The following is a 17,350-nucleotide window of genomic DNA, read 5'->3' as shown; positions in this document are numbered from 1 at the left end:
AAGAAACCTTTGTGACTACAAAAACTTAGGAAAATCCCACCTTTACACTCTCTACAAGACTTCAAAAATTGTCATTCTAGAGGAACAATACCATGTGCAGCTTGCACTTCTTGGAAAATAGGAAAGAATTGAAAGAAATTACCCTAACTATATAAATGAAATATTCATCATCATTAGAAACAAGCTTTAAGATATATGCCATTGACTAGAATAGGAAAGATTTCACCATTAGGCTTGCTTAATTGGAAAGAATTGGCCTGCTTCCAATTGATTATCACATAGGTACCACTCCATATTGCATCAAACTTTGAATGTTTCCCTAGTTTTTCTCTATCTGCATCACATTTCAGAACAAGATCACCTTCCTTAAAGTTCCTAATCTTAGCCTTCTTGTCAAAGGACCTTTTCATCTGTTGTTGATGTGTTTCCAAGGCCTACATGGCTTGGTGTCTTTTCTCCTCCAACTCTATCAATTCTGCTATTCTTGCTATCATAGCATCGTCCTCAATCAATTCCAATTGATGGGATAGTTCAAAAGTAGTAAATTTGAATGAAATAGAAAGCTAGCTTCTCTTCCATTTACCAACATGAAAGGAGAATTTCCTATGGCTCTCTTAGGTGATATCCTATCCACCCATAGAGTTGTTCTCAATTTCCAATACCAACACCTCTAATTATCCTCTATGGTCCTTTTCATTATCCTAATCAAATTCTTGTTGGATGACTCAGGTACTTCATTACCTTAGGGATAGTAATTGGAAGATGTACTCAAATAAATACCATGATCTACTACCCATGCACAAATCTAAGCTCCTATAAATGATTTTGCATTGTCTAAAATTATGGTAGAAGGAGTACCAAACCTTGTTATGATTCCACCTAAGAACTCAATAACTAAATTCTTAGTAGCATCCTTTAATGCAATTTCCTGTGTCCACTTGGTGAAGTAATTTGTAGCAGCTAGAATCCATTTATGGCTAGAACTAGAAGGAGGATTAATAGGACCTATGAAATCTAACTCCCATTGAATAAAAGGTTGATCCACTTGAATAGGATGAAGTGGAAGGGCTACAAGTCTTTTCTTACCTAAAAAGAAGGCACATTTTTCACACCTCCTAACATACCTATGACAATCATGGAACAAGGATGACCAATAATAGCTTGCCCTCATTATCTTCATGGCAATGGTTCTGACTAAAAAGTGACCACCATCAGGACCATCAAGAAGCTCCTAAATTATTCTCTCAGCTTGATCTACATCAATACATCTTAGAAAAGTTCCATTGAAGTCCTTCCTATGGAGAATACCATTAACTATGGCATAAGGAATTGACTACAATTTGAATTTTCTTCTTTAGCCTCTATCCAATCCCTGAGGATATCCATTTCCTAATAAGAAAGCCACCATGTCATCTATCCAACTCCTTGGATTCTCATCTCTTACTTCTTTTTGATCTATCAATATCAAGGAAACTTCTTTATCTCATACTTGAGATGAGACAATCTACTTGCATAGTCCTTTCCCTCTCACCAACTTGGTAATCTAGATGTCCACATAATACTCCATCACATTAGTGATCCAACCTACTCTTTTCTCATTTATATCTTTGCTCAGAAGTAAATCCATCACACTTGGATGAGGCACTAGCAAATGGATTTTATTGTGAGATAGAAGATGTCTAAATTTCTTCAAAGATCTTATGACTACAATAGCTTCTTTTCTATATAGCTATACTTACCTTCATACTTCTTGAGCCCTTCACTAAAGAAGGCAATGGGTTGTTCTTCATTCTTATCATTTGATTGAGTCAAAATAGAAAAAATACTTGACTCTCCTCCTAAGGTGTAAAGAATGAAATCCTTCTCAAAATTTGGCTTGATGAGAGTAGGAACTGAGGCTATGGCTACTTTGATCTCTTCAAAACTTTCTTTCCCTTCCTTGGTCCATTAAAAGACCATATTCATTTTGAGAATAGCTATAAGAGGTTTCACCATGGTAACTAAATTAAGAATGAATCTCCTCACAAAATTAATCCTACCAAGGAAACTTTTCATCCCTTTTTTGTGGTTAGGAAGAGAGAGAGAAAGTATTTCTTTTATTCTTTTTGGATCAATAGTCAGACCATCCTTGGATATAATGTGTCCTAAAATTTTTCCTTGATTAGTAACAAAGACACATTTACTTAGATTCAGAGGTACTCCATACTCTATACACCTTTAAAAGGCTTGCCTAAGGTGGCCAAAATGATCTATCATAATCTTTGAGTATACTATAATGTCATCAATTTAGACCAACACAATTTTTTCTATCATATTCTTAAAGATCATCTCAATTTCCTTTTGGAAAGTGGCACCTCCATTTGTTAGCCCAAATGGCACCTTACTGTAAGCATATGTACCCCACTTTGTGGTAAATGCAGTTTTGTATCTATCACCCTCTTTTACTAATACTTGATTGTAGCCTAAAAGTCCATCAACGAATGAGAACCTTTCTAAACCACTGACCCTAGATAGGATTTATTCCATGGAAGGAACAAGATGACGATCCTTAAGGGGAGGCTTGGTTAAGGTCCCTAAAATCTACACATAGTCTAATTTCTCCATTCTTCTTCCTAACAGGGAGAAGGTTTTCCACCCAAGAGGAATGCTTGATAGGAAAGATAATATTAGCCTCAATCAACTTAGATATCTTCTTTCTCATTAAGGAATTAATCTTAGGATTCACTGGCCTTTTCTTTTGTCTTATTAGTTTGGGATTTTCCTTTAGGTCTATGGTGTGTTGAAATAGGCTTAGGTTAAAACCCTTTAGGTCATCATATGTCCATGCAAACACATCACTAAATTCTTGATATAAATGAATGAAATTTTCTTGTTCAATTTTAGTACATACCTTTCCCATATTTAGAGTTTATTCATTAGCAACCATGACTGGTATGTGATCTCTTTACTTGTAGCAATGTTCATGCCTCTATCTCTTGTTTGATCATCAAGAGTGAAAATATTTTCTAAGGTAATCAAACCTTTAGGCAACTTATTGGAATTGAGATTTATGATCTGGTCCCCATAATAGTCATATAATCTTGACTAGTTTCTATCTGAGAAGTAACTTCATTCTACAAGAAACTCACAATTTGTGCATTAGATGCAAACACTTGTCAATTGATATTATTATTAAGGATAGCAGGCCTAGCCACCACTCTAATCTATTGCTCTCTCTCATTTTCAAGGCTTCTTGGCACATCATAAAATGCACCAATTGCTTCAAGTCTTTTAGCATGTCTATTTTCTTTCCTAGGGATGCTTTGAATATTAAATACATTGAAACCTTCAAGAAAATTCCATACTCTATGTTTATAAGATGTGAGAAGACCATTTTTGGTGACATTCTAATTTCTCACTTGATGGAAAATCAACTCACTATCTCCATATGCACTTAAGGCTTGAATTTCTCTTTTTTGAGCGAGTAGGAGACCTTGAATCAATGCCTCATACTCTGCTATGTTATTAGTACGACTAAATTGAAGCCTAAATGAGAAGTAGTACCTTTCTAGTGTAGGAGAAACCAACATCACACCAACACCTGATCCATTTTTATTTCTTGGTCCATCAAAGTACATGCTCCATATCCCACTTGTATCCTCTTTGTTCTTTATAAGGTTAGGGACAAGAGCATCCTTTTTTAATATACAATAAGTACCAATGCCTGTCTCTAGGGTTTCTAATATAGGATCGAATTGATATGCATTAGCCCACTCATCCAAGAGGAAAATAGGTATCCTTGTCAAGGAAGTGGTAGGCTCTTGCACTATATCATTTCCATATATCTCTAGGATAGTGCAAGTCATTTTGATGAGATTAGGAGTGTAGGGCTCAATGTGATTGAGGGATAAGGGCTCTACTCTGATTGAAGCTTTAGTTCCAAATCTTGTTCTAAAAAACATGTATGACTAATCAGAGGATATGTAGCTGCTAATTTGGGTAGTGAAATCTCTTGAAATACATATGGAAAAGTGTGGTTTACTTTAGTGACTAAAAAATCTTGAACTATAGTACAACTAGGGTAGGCATTTAGGGGTATTTCAACATTCCTAAGGATTCCCATAGTCTTGATTGTACTATCATCCAACTACAATATGTCCCTAATAATGGGCTCATATTTCATTTCTAAGACATCAAAAATACACTTAGGCATCACTAAACTACTAGCCCCTAAATCAATCATGAAATTGTGGACTAGCTTATCCCCTATAATCAGAGAGACATAAAACAAAGGAGGTTTAATTTTTTTTACTTGTTTTTGCCTCTGTTGATGGTTGTACATGACTTGTGGTACTCTCCATGCTAGACAGTAGATCCTTTGGTTCAATTCTCTCCAATTCCTATTGAAACAACTTCTTTTGCATGGGTATATGGTGTAGGAGCACCCACAATGAATCCAAACCTTGGATCCAAATATCAAACCTCAAAAAGATTAATCAAATAGGCATCTAGACCAAATTATATGACCTAATTCCAAGATTGGCACCATTATAAGCCCTTGGTCAACTATAGTCAAAGATGGTCAAAGGGCCTATGATCTTAGATTTTTGGATTATTTCATGTTTTATCATGTTTAGGACCTATTTGGGTCATTATATTAAGTTTTTATAACTTTTTTATAAAGTACAAAAAGTGCAAAAAATGTAAAATTGTTTGAAAAGTTATCAAGCAACTTTTTGCAAATCAAATAAAAGACTTAGCCAATTCCCATAAAAAGATTGAAATGTTGTTATGACAATTGAAAGGCCTGTAATAATCCCTTTCAAGTTGATGATAGGCCAAGATTATGTATTCTCAACTTTCAATCAATAAAGATACCCTATTTTTACTGCAAATAACCTGTTGTCCTGTGTTGTAATGGTTTTTATGGATTCATCCAAAGTTTAAGAACTAAATTTTGGATAAGTGGATGAATTAATTTTCTAATACTTCTAGTTTTAAGTCTCCATCTATCCCCTAACTCAACATATTCACATTTTGTATTAGCAAGTCCAGATTTCTTGCTAACCCAAGGTTTTGAAGCATTTTCAAGCATAGAGGAGGATTTCTCCATGGGAATTTAATGGACTCTAGTAAAATACTACTATTGGATATGTATTTTAAGATGCAATTGGTTTTAAGTTTTTATTTGGAGGGATCCTTGAGAATTTTGATGCCCTAGGCATACATTTCCCATGTGCATGTTAGGAAAAGGAAGCAACATCTTCCACAACTCCAACCAATCTTGGTATCAAGGCTTGAAATAAAGTTTGTAACTTTTCTAGGGTTTTCCTCATATGTTTCTATCATTTTTTTTCAGGATGGAGTCCTATAACATGTACTTCCTTTTTAAATGGACGCCTAATTGCCCTAGTTGCCTAAGCAAGAAAGTAAACAAAAACCCATTTTTTTGTGTCATCAAACCTTGGTGCCTTAGTATGTTTTTTAAGCCCAGTCCAAAACTGAATTTCTTTCCATAGGTTGTGTGGATATATTTCCTTTCAAATCTAATTTTCACCAAAAAGGGCTACTAGCCTTTTGGATGGTCTAACAAAGCAACTATGTGGAAAAACTTACATAGTTTGGTTTTAACCATTGTTTCATGTCATTGGTGACCTAAATAGACTATTCTCATATATTGGTGTCTTCCTTGGTCAATTGAATAAGTTTAAGGTTGTTTTCCCAAAATTGGTCAATGTGTGCATTGTGAGAAACTTGTGATAAGTTATTTTGTTCATAGGGTTAATTAGTGATTAGGGTTTGTCTTGTTTGGGTGTAGGTTTTGATAATTTGATATCATCCTTGTAGCACTTGTGACTAGTGCTTTCATGTTTGATCATCTTTACCAAGAGATTTGGTTGAAGGACTTTAGTGAAGAGGGTTTTTGGACAAGTTGGCCACCTTGTGATCAACCCCACTAGTCTCTATTGTATCAAGTGGTATCAGAGTCATGGATCTTAGTTAAGGAGAGAAGAAGTACCTACTAGGGTAACTAATGATGAACTAGCAAAAATAGTAATGGAGCAAAGAGAAACCAATGTTGAAGGAAGTTGAAGGAAAGTTGGACAAACAAAGAGCACATAGTCTAAAGAATATTAGAATATAGAAGTTGAAGATCTTGATGGAGATAATCAAGTGTCTATTGAAAAAAGGCCTCTCTTGAATGCTCTCAAATTCATGGAGAAAAGAAACATGGAGGGGAAGTTGGAATCGCCAACTTTCAATGGTAAAATGAATGTTGATGTAGCATTGGATTGGATAGAAGCCCTAACTAGTTTCTTTGAGTGTGAAGACATCCCAGAGAAGCAAAGGGTGAAGATGCCAAAGTCCAAGTTGAAGGGAGAAACCCTAACTTGGTGGAACTTCATCCAAATAGAAGGGGTGAAGAAAGGAAGAAACATGATTTCTTCTTGGGTAGAATGGTGGTACTAGTTAGGGAAACATATGTGCCCAAAGACTATGGTGTACAACTACATAGGAGGAAACAAAGTCTAAAGCAAAAGGATCTAGATGTTAGTTCCTATACAAAGGATTTCTTAAAATTGTGTATGAATACCAACATAGTAGAGGATGAGGAATAAAAATAGGCAAGGTACCTAAATGGCCTTAAGTTACCCATCTAATAAGAACTCAGCCTTCAAACCCCTAGTTCTATGAATAAGTGCTATCAATTGGCACTTAAGGTGGAAGAAAAATGGAAGAGGAGGTAGGATCAAAATAAAGGAAGGGAGAATAATAAAAACATCAAATGGAAGAACAATTCTTGGAACAAGGCAAAGAATAGTGGAAAAAAACCTATTGATCAAAATAAGGATCAAGGAGGACAAATTTCTAAGGGAAACTATAGAGGAGGAAATTCTTTTAGAGGAAGAGGAAGAGGAAATGTTCCTCTCATAGGTTATAATTGTAATCAAGTAGGACACCATGCAAGAAAGTTCCCTAAAAAGAGAAACAATTATCAAGGGGAAAGAAGAGCACACATTGTGGAGGAAGAGCAATTTAATTGTAGAGAACTTGAACCTAGGGAACAAGCATGTCTAATAATGAGGCAAGCATTTTTTTTGATCCCACATAGCCAAAATCCACCCCAAAGAAAGAATCTCCTCAGGACAAGGATCAAGTTCCAAGGAAAGGATTGCTATTTTTTGGTTGATTCTAGTTCTACTGAAAATCTAGTTTCCTTTGAAATGGTAGAAAAACTTAAACTACGTAAGAAATCTCACCCCTTGTTGAAATAATTTAGAATAACTAAGCGAGGGGATGAATTAGTTATTCAAGGTCTAGATGTATGAATAAAACTTTTCACAACTTAGTGAACCCATTCATATCCATGCATGCATCCATAAGATTATGTAATCACTAAAACTTATAGGTTACTATCAAATCAACTTGCAAAAATCTAAAGCATGAAACATAATAGATTCATCAACTCAAATAACACAATAATTTATGTAGACACTCAATTTGGGAAAAACCACTAGCAACATGCTACTCCTTTGCACTCTTTTGAAGTGATGCCTTGTGAAAGACCAACCCTATTAAAGGTTACAATACACACTATTAAATGTGACCCAATTAAGGGATTTCAATCACCCTATTAGAAGTGAGCCTTGTTAGAGGGCTTAAGGCCATTCACTTGGAATGCCACCTAGTTAAAGGATTTACAAATGACTATTAAGTCAACCTTACTCCAAAGGATTTACCCTAGACTGATACAATTTTTAGAGAGCAACAATAGAGCTTTGATTTGATAAAACTTATAACTTCTCTTGCAGATTACACATCTTTATTTAGTCCTAAATTATGCTTGGCCTTCATACTTTGTAGTATTGATAGCTTATTCACCCTTCAAGCATTCATCTCCTTAAGCCTTCTTGCTTAACATGTTATTGTAGCCTCTTCTCTTGGGTTACTTGATGAAGGAAAACCCCTAACTCCTTTTCTTCCTTAGGTTGTTGTGCATGACAACTTTGTTTCATGTCTAGACATTCCTATAAATAGGAAATTAGGATATTTTCCCACTCATTTTCCATTGTCAAAATTTAGGGTTTGGATGGATTAGGTAGGATACAATGTATCTACCCCATATCTCATATCTCTTCTAGAAACTTCTCCTAGAATCCATTTGAATTCACCTAAAAATGGTTTACCTCAAATTTTATGCCACCAGCTCATCAACCTTATCTTCCACCTAGTTCACAAAATTCAAGAAAATAAACTTGTCAGCTTAGATTTAGTGAATCTTTGATCTTTAAAATAATATGGTAGCTCGACATTATCAACCTTCTAGTGTTTGACACATACTGCATTTCTTGGAATCTATTAACCTTCTGATGCTTAGTGCATACTGTGTTGCTCAGCATCAACAAAAGTTTACTAATGCTCGACATCAATTGAACTTTACTCAACATCAACTATCTTTCTTGGCATCCACTAGAATTTTCTTTCACTCAGCTCCAACTGACTTTCTACTTGGCTTGCACTATCTTTGCTCAGAACCTAATATGCACTCGATCAAGCTTGGAAAACAAACTTTATGTAACTTGTTCTTCTAAAATTTCTAAGTGTAGCCAACATTTTTAACCTTAATTAGATTATCTATAGTCATTTCATCAATCTTAACTAATCCTTATACTTCATTACATAATCATAACTCAACCAACTCTAGGTGCTTTTGTTACATCTTATTGATCAAATCCTCTTAATCAATCAACTAAGTGATAGAACTTGACTCTTATAAGTTGTCTTACTAATAAATAGCAGTCTAACATTAGTGACAAAACAATGATTGAAACACATAGTCTTCTTCAACAATCTCCCTCTTTGGCATTGATAGCAAACCAAACTAATCAACTAAGTCAATCAAATGATGAACTTCTTATTTAGCCAAACTAACTAGGTTAAAATAGTAAGACAATACCAAAAAGAAAAACTTGTATCAAAATATCTCCCTCTATTAGCAACTTCCATCTTCTGATTAGGTTACAAAACTCTTTCTTATCTTATGACTCCCTCTGAGTTCCTTCTTATATCTTTTTCATCATACATGTGATTTCTTCTAATAGTACTGACCGCTAACATGTCATCTCTTTGACAACAATCTCTTGATACTATTGATTAGGAATATCTCCTTCAACATTTATACTAGTTTGATCAGCAAAATATCTCCCTTTTTATCATTAAATCTCTCCCTCATTTCTAGCTCTTGATCAGTAGAATATCTCCCTCTTTGAAAAAAATACCAAAGACATGTCATCTTAACATCTTAAACATGTAGATATAGACTTTTGCAGTTTCTTCAATTTCTCCCTCTGTCACCTAGCTTGTGACTGAATTAAAGTTTTAGCTCTGTTATTACTTTAGGCAGCTCCTAAAGTAAGATCCTCTGCATCAATGTGTAACATATGAATATCATATTGTTTGATGTAGGGAACTCCTCTTGTTACTTAGATAGCCTTTGACAGGGTTATCACCCCTAATTTACCTCTTAGATACTCATGAGCATCCTTAGGTAATTGTTGTATGAAGATATCAACAATTTTCTCCTTTGTGTTACCATATTCTATCTTCACCTCTTTATCTTGAACTCTCTCAAGTAATGATACTTGATTGCAATGTGCTTAGTCTTTATGTGCATCACTGGATTCTTTGATATATTGATAGCACTTGTATTATCACAATAAAGTATCACTGGTTCTATGATTTCTTCCTTCATTCCTTTGAATAGTTGTTTGATCCATACAATGTTTGTGCAATTTACAATAGTAGCAACATATTCAGCTTCAATAGTAGATTTTGAAATACAACTCTATTTCTTGCTAGCCCATGTAACTAGTTGCTTGCCTAAGAAAAATGCTCTTCCACCGATGCTCTTTCTTTCATCAATGTTTCCAGCCCAATTAGCATCGGTGTAGGCTCTCAATTCAAAAATTTTGTTCTTCTTGTAGTATAGACCAAATTCTTCTATTCTTTTTAGATATCTCATTATTCTCTTCATAGTCATTAAATGATTTTTCTTGGGATTAGCAAAGAATCTTGCAACTATCCCTATAGATAATGCAATATCAGGTCTGCTAGATACTAAATATTGCAATTTTCTAATCATAGACCTATACAAGGTTTGGTTCACCTTAGTAGAATCATCATTTTTTGACAACTTGTGTCATGTCACCATAGGTGTATTTACTAGTTTAGAATCCTCTAATCCAAAAAAATTCAATATTTCCTTGACATGTATTTTTACTTAGTGATGTATATACCATACTTCATCTAATATACTTGCAAACTAACAAAAAATTTGTTTTCTCCAAACATAGACATTTAAAATTCTTGCTTCATCTAATTTGCAAAATCCTTAGATAAAGAATTTTGACCTCCAAATATGATATCATTAACAAATATTTCAAATAATATAATACCTTTCCTTTCTCTATCTTTATGTACAGATTGTTGTTGTCATCAGTCCTTTCAAATCCAATTTTCACAAAATAATTATGAAGTCTCTCATACCATGCTCCAGGTGCTTGTTTCAAACCATATAGAGCTTTGTGTAGTCTACATACCATGTTCTTATTATTATCATCAACTAAACCTTCTAGCTATTCTATGTAAACCTCTTCCTCTAATATGCCATTCAAAAATGTAGACTTAACATCCATTTGATAAACTTTGAAACCTTTGTATGTAGTATAATCAAGTAGAGTTCTCACTCCTTCCAATCTGGAAATAGGGAAAAATGTCTCTCCATAGTCAATTCCTTCTTCTTGTGCATATCCCTTGCAAACTAATCTTCCTTTGTTTCTTGTGACTTCACCATTCTCATCTAGCTTGTTTTTGAATACCCACTTGATACCAATTACATTCTTGTCTTTTAGTCTAGGAACTAGACTCCACATTTTGTTATTTTCTATTTATTCAATCTCCTCTTCCATGGATTTGTACCAATCAACATTTTCTAGTAAATCTCGTACTAATTTGGGCTCCTTCATGCTCAACAAATATGATTCACTTCTCTATCTATTTCTTGTCATTGGCCTAGAATCTTTATCTCCAATGATTTGAGTAGCAGCATGATGCCTTTTGACATATTTGGACAATCTTGGCTCATCTCTTGTTTCTTTATTTTGTGTTTTGACTTCAAAATCACTATGTATATCTCTATCATGTATCTCAGCATCTCTTTCATGTGTTCTAATCTTAGAATTAGAATGTGCATCTACTTCACTGTATAACTCAACATCAGAATGTAGCTTAGTTCTTGAATGCAACTTGGCATTTACAAGATGTGACTCAGTAGTTACTGAAACTTGCTATTGGCTTATAACTTGATTTGCAACATCTTCTTTGGTAGGCATTCCTTCATAAAAGTATACAAATTATTTGTATTCTTCTTTCTTTTTCATAGGTTCAGCCTCATCTACTTCTATATATTCATCAAAATTCACATTTGCACTTTCCACAATTTTGTTAGTGTTAGTATTCAAACACTTATAAGCTTTACTTCTTGTGGAATATCCTACGAATATACCTTCTTCACTTTTTGCATCAATTTTTCCATTCCTAACATCTTTAAGAATGTAACACTTACTTCCAAATACCTTAAAGTATTTTACATTGGGTGGATATCCATACCATAGTTTAAAAGGTGTTGAATGAGTACCCTCTTTTATTTGTACATTGTTCAAGGTATAGACAACTATACTTATAGCTTCTCTCTAGTGTTTTAGAGAAACATTCTTCTCCATCATGAGTGTTCTAGCACAATAAATTATAGATTTGTTTCTTCTTTTAGATATTCCATTTTGTGGAGGGGTCATAGGGGAAAATGTTTGTCTTTTGATTCCTCTGCCATTAAAGATCATCACACATTCACTTTGTGTAAATTCTCCTCCTTTGTTAGATCTCAAACATTTCTTACTTTTACCTATTTCTTTCTCAACTCTTGTCAAGTACCACTTAAACATTTGAAAAGCATCAAATTTTTATTTTAGAAACTATCATCATAGAATAATCATCAACAAATAACATTATGTACTTATCTCCCTTGTAGCTTTGTAATTCAATCAGTCCACACAAGTCAGTATGAACAATCTCTAGTATTCCTTTGGAGGTATAGGTTTTACTCTTAAAACTTGACTTTGTCATCTTGCCTAGCTGACATTGTTGTTGGATAGTGTTGTCCTTGATGTCACACAAAATGTCATATCAGTCTTTAATCTCAATTAACCGAGTTCAGACGATGATAACTGAGCTTACTCGGTCATTGAAGAAAATAAAATAGACAGTGATAATCGAGTCATCGAAGAAAATAAAACAGATAGTAATAACCGAGCTCATCAAAGGAAAGATGGAAAAGTCAGTTTTCACCAAGCTCACTCGGTCATCGAAGGAAAAATGGAGAAGTCAGTTTTCACTGAGCTCACTTGGTCATCGAAGGAAAGATGGAGAAGTCAGTTTTCACCAAGCTCACTCGGTCATCGAAGGAAAGATGGAGAAGTCAGTTTTCACCGAGCTCACTCGGTCATCGAAGGAAAGATGAAGAAGTCAGTTTTCACCGAGCTCACTCAGTCATTGAAGAAAAGATGGAGAAGTCAGTTTTCACCGAGCTCACTCGATCATCAAAGTGGATTCAGTTTCACCGAGCCCACTCGATCATCATAGGGAACTCAGTGCTTACCGAGTTCACTCGGCGACTGAAGGATTTCACGGAATTCTCTGTATTAACCGAGCTCATTCAGTTAACACAGGAATTATTTTTGAATAGAGTTTACCGTGCTGGGTCAGCCAGTAAAGGGATTTGTTAAATCTTGCAATTCAACCGACTGTTGGAATAATTGTTTTCCAAGTTATTTGAGCCGACTTGATAATCTAAAATATATATATAGAGAGTTATTCAAGTTGTAAAAGTCTGTGAAAAAAAAAAAGGTGTAAAAAAAAAACAAGTGAAGAACAAGAGAAGCAAGGATGCAAAAGCAAATACTTGGATAAGAGGAGACTGAGCAAATCCTGATGAAGGATTAAAGGAGCTGTAAAGTTGTATTTGATCAGTAAGGATCCAATCAAGCCGAACAGAGATCTGTAATCAGCAAAAGATAAGTTGCATATTATTCAGGTCACTTCATTGTTGCTTTATAACCTTTGCAGCAGTGAATCCAAATCTCTTAACAGAGTTGGTTTAACAGCCATTTTGTAAATCCTCTAACAAGGTGACAATTCAGTTGAATTGTTCTAAAGACCTCTAGCAAGGCCACTTCTAACAGAGTGTTTAAATCCTCTAACAGGGTCACACCTAACAGTGTGTTTTTGTAACCTTTAACAGGGTTGGCTCCTAACAGGGCTCACTTCAGAAGAGTGAAAAACAGTAACTAGTTACATTGATGGTTTTTCCCATATTGGGTTTCCACGTTAAATCTGGTGTCTCTAGTGTTTGAGTTTGCTGAATTGTTTTGATATCAGTTCTTAATGATTGTTATTATTTGCTGCAATATCAAGTTTCAGTAATCTGTAAAATAGATCAAACTTTTAGACATCTAAGGGACTGTGAAATGTTTTTGTAGTAACTGATTCACCCCCTCCCCCTCTTAGTTACTTCATTCTCATTTCCAACAATTTTTTGCACACTACATTATCAGGCTTCTTCAACTTAGACAAAACTCTAACTTTCTTCATGTTACTGATACTAACCAAGCTATCAAAATTAACATGACATAAACTTTTGTGCCAAAGCCATACATCATCAAATTTTGTAACAAGACAAGTAGCATCCTCTATATTGAGATAAAATAGATTAATTCTAGTTTGATCACCTTTTTTAATCAGCTTCTCGTTTGTGTCATATATCTTAGCAATCTTGTTTTGAAATTCAACCGTGCATCCCAAATTGTTCAATTGTGACACACTCAATAAGTTATAGTTTAGTCCTTCAACATAATAAGCATTATCACATGAAAACTTATCTGTGAGTTTGATAGAACCTTTTCCTTTTATCAAACATGGTGCATCATTACCAAATCTTACACTATTTCCATCATAACAGTTTAAGGTAATGAACTTACTTTTGTCTCCAATCATATGATGTGAGCATCCACTATCAATGATCCATCTATCATTTTTATTCACACAAGCCACAAGTGTAGTTTCCTCATCTTCATTAGATTCATCCTTCATTACAACATACACCACTTCATCATCATTTTCATTAGAATAATCCCTTGTTTCCTCTTCAACAATATAGCATGAATTTTTGCCTTTATCTTTGTAATCTTTTCTATCATCTTCTCTTCTAATCTTGTACTTGTCACCACTTACGTAGTTCTTCTTCTGTGTACATCTTGTAGCAATATGGCCAACCTCATTGCAATTGAAACAAATGATGGGTAACTTACCTTTGAACTTTCCTTTAACTCTGTAGAATATTTTTGCTAGTAGTGCTTCTAGTTGTTCAACATCTTCCTCATCTATATCACTTTCACTAGATACATATTTTATCTTTCTCTTCTTCTTCTACTTCACTTTATCATAGTCTTTCAATAACAGCTTAGCTTTCAGATTCAAGACTCTCAAGTTTGTAATTATCAAAGTTAGATAGTTAAAAAGTAGTGAGTCTACCTACCATATCTTCAAGGGTTAGATTATTTTTTGGAATACATCTTAATTCTTGAATTGTAGAAAATCTAATAGCATAAATAGGTAGTAATGTTCTCAAGACTTTTCTTAACACAGTATCATCATCTATCTGAATAGTGGCTACTTTTATTGCACTAACAACTTCTTTTATTCTAGCAACATATTGAGCAATATTTTCACCTTCTTCCATTCTCATATCATCAAACTTACCTTTGAGACTCTCAAATTTAGCTCTTTGAACATTTTTGTCTCCTCCATAGATGGTGGCTAGGGTATCCCACATTTCTTTACATTGTCAAGACCTTTGATATCATTGAATTTGACATAGCTTAGGGCAAAGGCAATCTCCAACATCGCTTGACTGTGTTCTTTCTTCTTCATCATATCTTCAATAGTTAGAACTCTAGCTAGATCAATGTGTTCCACATAAATGGTAGATTGTATCTAAACTCCAATTCCTCCAAGGTGTAGCTTTATCAAACTTTTCCATGTAAGAATGTTATCTCTATTGAGCTTAGGTACTTCTCTTTTAAACATCTCGATCTTTGTGCTTCTAGTACCTTAAAATAGTCCTCTTAAGTAGATGGCTCTAATACTAATTGATGGAATAATTTAGAATAACTGAGAGGGGGGGTTGAATTAGTTATTCAAGGTCTAGATGTATAAATAAAAAATTTCATAGTTTAAAGAACCCATTCATATCCATGCATGCATCCATAAGATTATGCAATCACTAAAACTTGTAGGTTACTCTCAAATCAACTTGTAGAAATGTAAAACATGAAATATAACATATTCATCAACACACTTGACACAATGATTTATGTGGAAACCCAATTTGGGAAAAACTACCAATAACATGCTACTCTTTTCACTCTTCTAAAGTGATGCCCTATTAGAAGTGAGCCTTGTTAGAGGACTTTAGGCCATTCACTTGGAATTCCACCTAGTTAAAGGATTTACAAATGACTATTAAGTCAACCTTATTCTTAAGGATTTACCCTAGATTGATACAATTGTTAGAGAGTAATAGTAGAGCTTTGATCTAATATAGCTTATAACTTCTCTTGTAGATTATAGATCTTTATTCAATCCTCAATTATCCTTGGCCTTCATACTTTGTATTATTGATAGATTATTCACCCTTCAAGCATTCATCTCCTTAATCCTTCTTGCTTAACATGTCATTACAAACTCTTCTCTTTGGTCAATTGATGAAGCCAAACCCCTAACTCCTTTTCTTCCTTAGGTTCTCGCGTATGAAAACTTTGCTTCATGACTAGACATTCCTATAAGTAGGAAAGTAGGATATTTTTTCGCTCATTTTCCATCATCAAAATTTAAGGTTTGGATGGATTAGATAGGATACAATTGTATCCACCCCATATCTCATATTTCTTCTAGAAACTTCTCCTAGAATCCATTTGAATTCACCTAAAAATAGTTTATCTCAAATTTTGTGCCACTAGCTCATCAACCTTATCTTCCATCTAGTTCAAAAAATTCAAGAAAACAAACTTTTCAGCTTAAATCCAACAAATCTTTCATCTTTGAAATAATGCAATAGCATGACATTATCAACCTTCTTATGCTCAGCACATACTGAATTGCTCAGCATCTATTAACCTTCTAATGCTCAGTACATACTATGTTGCTCAACATCAACTAAAGTTTACTAATGCTTAACATCAATTAAACTTTACTTAGCATCAATTATCTTGCTTGGCATCTACTAGAATTTTCTTTCACTTAGCTCCAACTGACTTTCTACTCAACATGTGTTGTATTTTCTTGGCACCAATTATCCACTCGGTTAAGCTTGTCAGACAAACTTTATGTAACTTGTTCTTCTAAACTTTCTAAGTGTAGCCAACATTTGTAACCTTAAGTAGCTTATCAATACATCATTTCATCACTATCTTAACTAATCCTTGTACTTCATTACATAATCATAACTCAACCTTTCCTCTAGGTGCTTTTGTTACATCTTATTGATCAAATTCTCTTCATCAATTAACTAAAAGATAGTACTTGAATCTTATAAGTAGTTATCTTACCAAAAAATAGCATGTTTGACATCAATGAAAAAATAATGATTGAAACACATATTCTTCTTCAACAATCTTCCTCTTTCAATTATCTCTTTTAATCAGATCTCAACATTCCTTTCCATATCATGTCTCTTGGCTAACAAAGGGTCAACAAACCTTAGTGATAAGACAAGCATTGGTAGACTTTTCTCTAGCAGACTTCAAGGATAAGGTACTTTGTGATGTTGTAGAAATAGATGCATATCATATACTTCTAGGAAGACCTTGGCAATATGATGTTTATACCTTCCACCATTGCAAGAAGAATACCTATTCTATAACTAAGAACGGTGTAACTTTCACCATGAAGCCCATGCCTAATCCTAAAGAAGAACCTACTATTTTAATCATAGGGGAGAAAGAAATGATTGAAGCCTTGAAGTAACTTGATGCCCAAGGTTTTATTTTGGTCTCTAAGCCAAAGGAAAACATAACTTATAAGGACATGGATCCTATCGCTAAAGAAATACAAGGTCTGCTAGAAAAGTATAGTTAGGTTACTATTACTAATCTGCCCATAAGCCTCCCTTCCATTAGAGATATTAGTCACCAAATTGACTTGATACCTAGCTCTTCCATACCTAACAAGCCACCTTATAAAATGACACCAACTCAAC

Source organism: Cupressus sempervirens, chromosome 10, assembly GCF_028749045.1.
Source record: "Cupressus sempervirens isolate cs-2001-9-10 chromosome 10, ASM2874904v1, whole genome shotgun sequence".
NCBI classification, from domain to species: domain Eukaryota; kingdom Viridiplantae; phylum Streptophyta; class Pinopsida; order Cupressales; family Cupressaceae; genus Cupressus; species Cupressus sempervirens.
Note: the sequence above shows the minus strand (reverse complement) of the source record.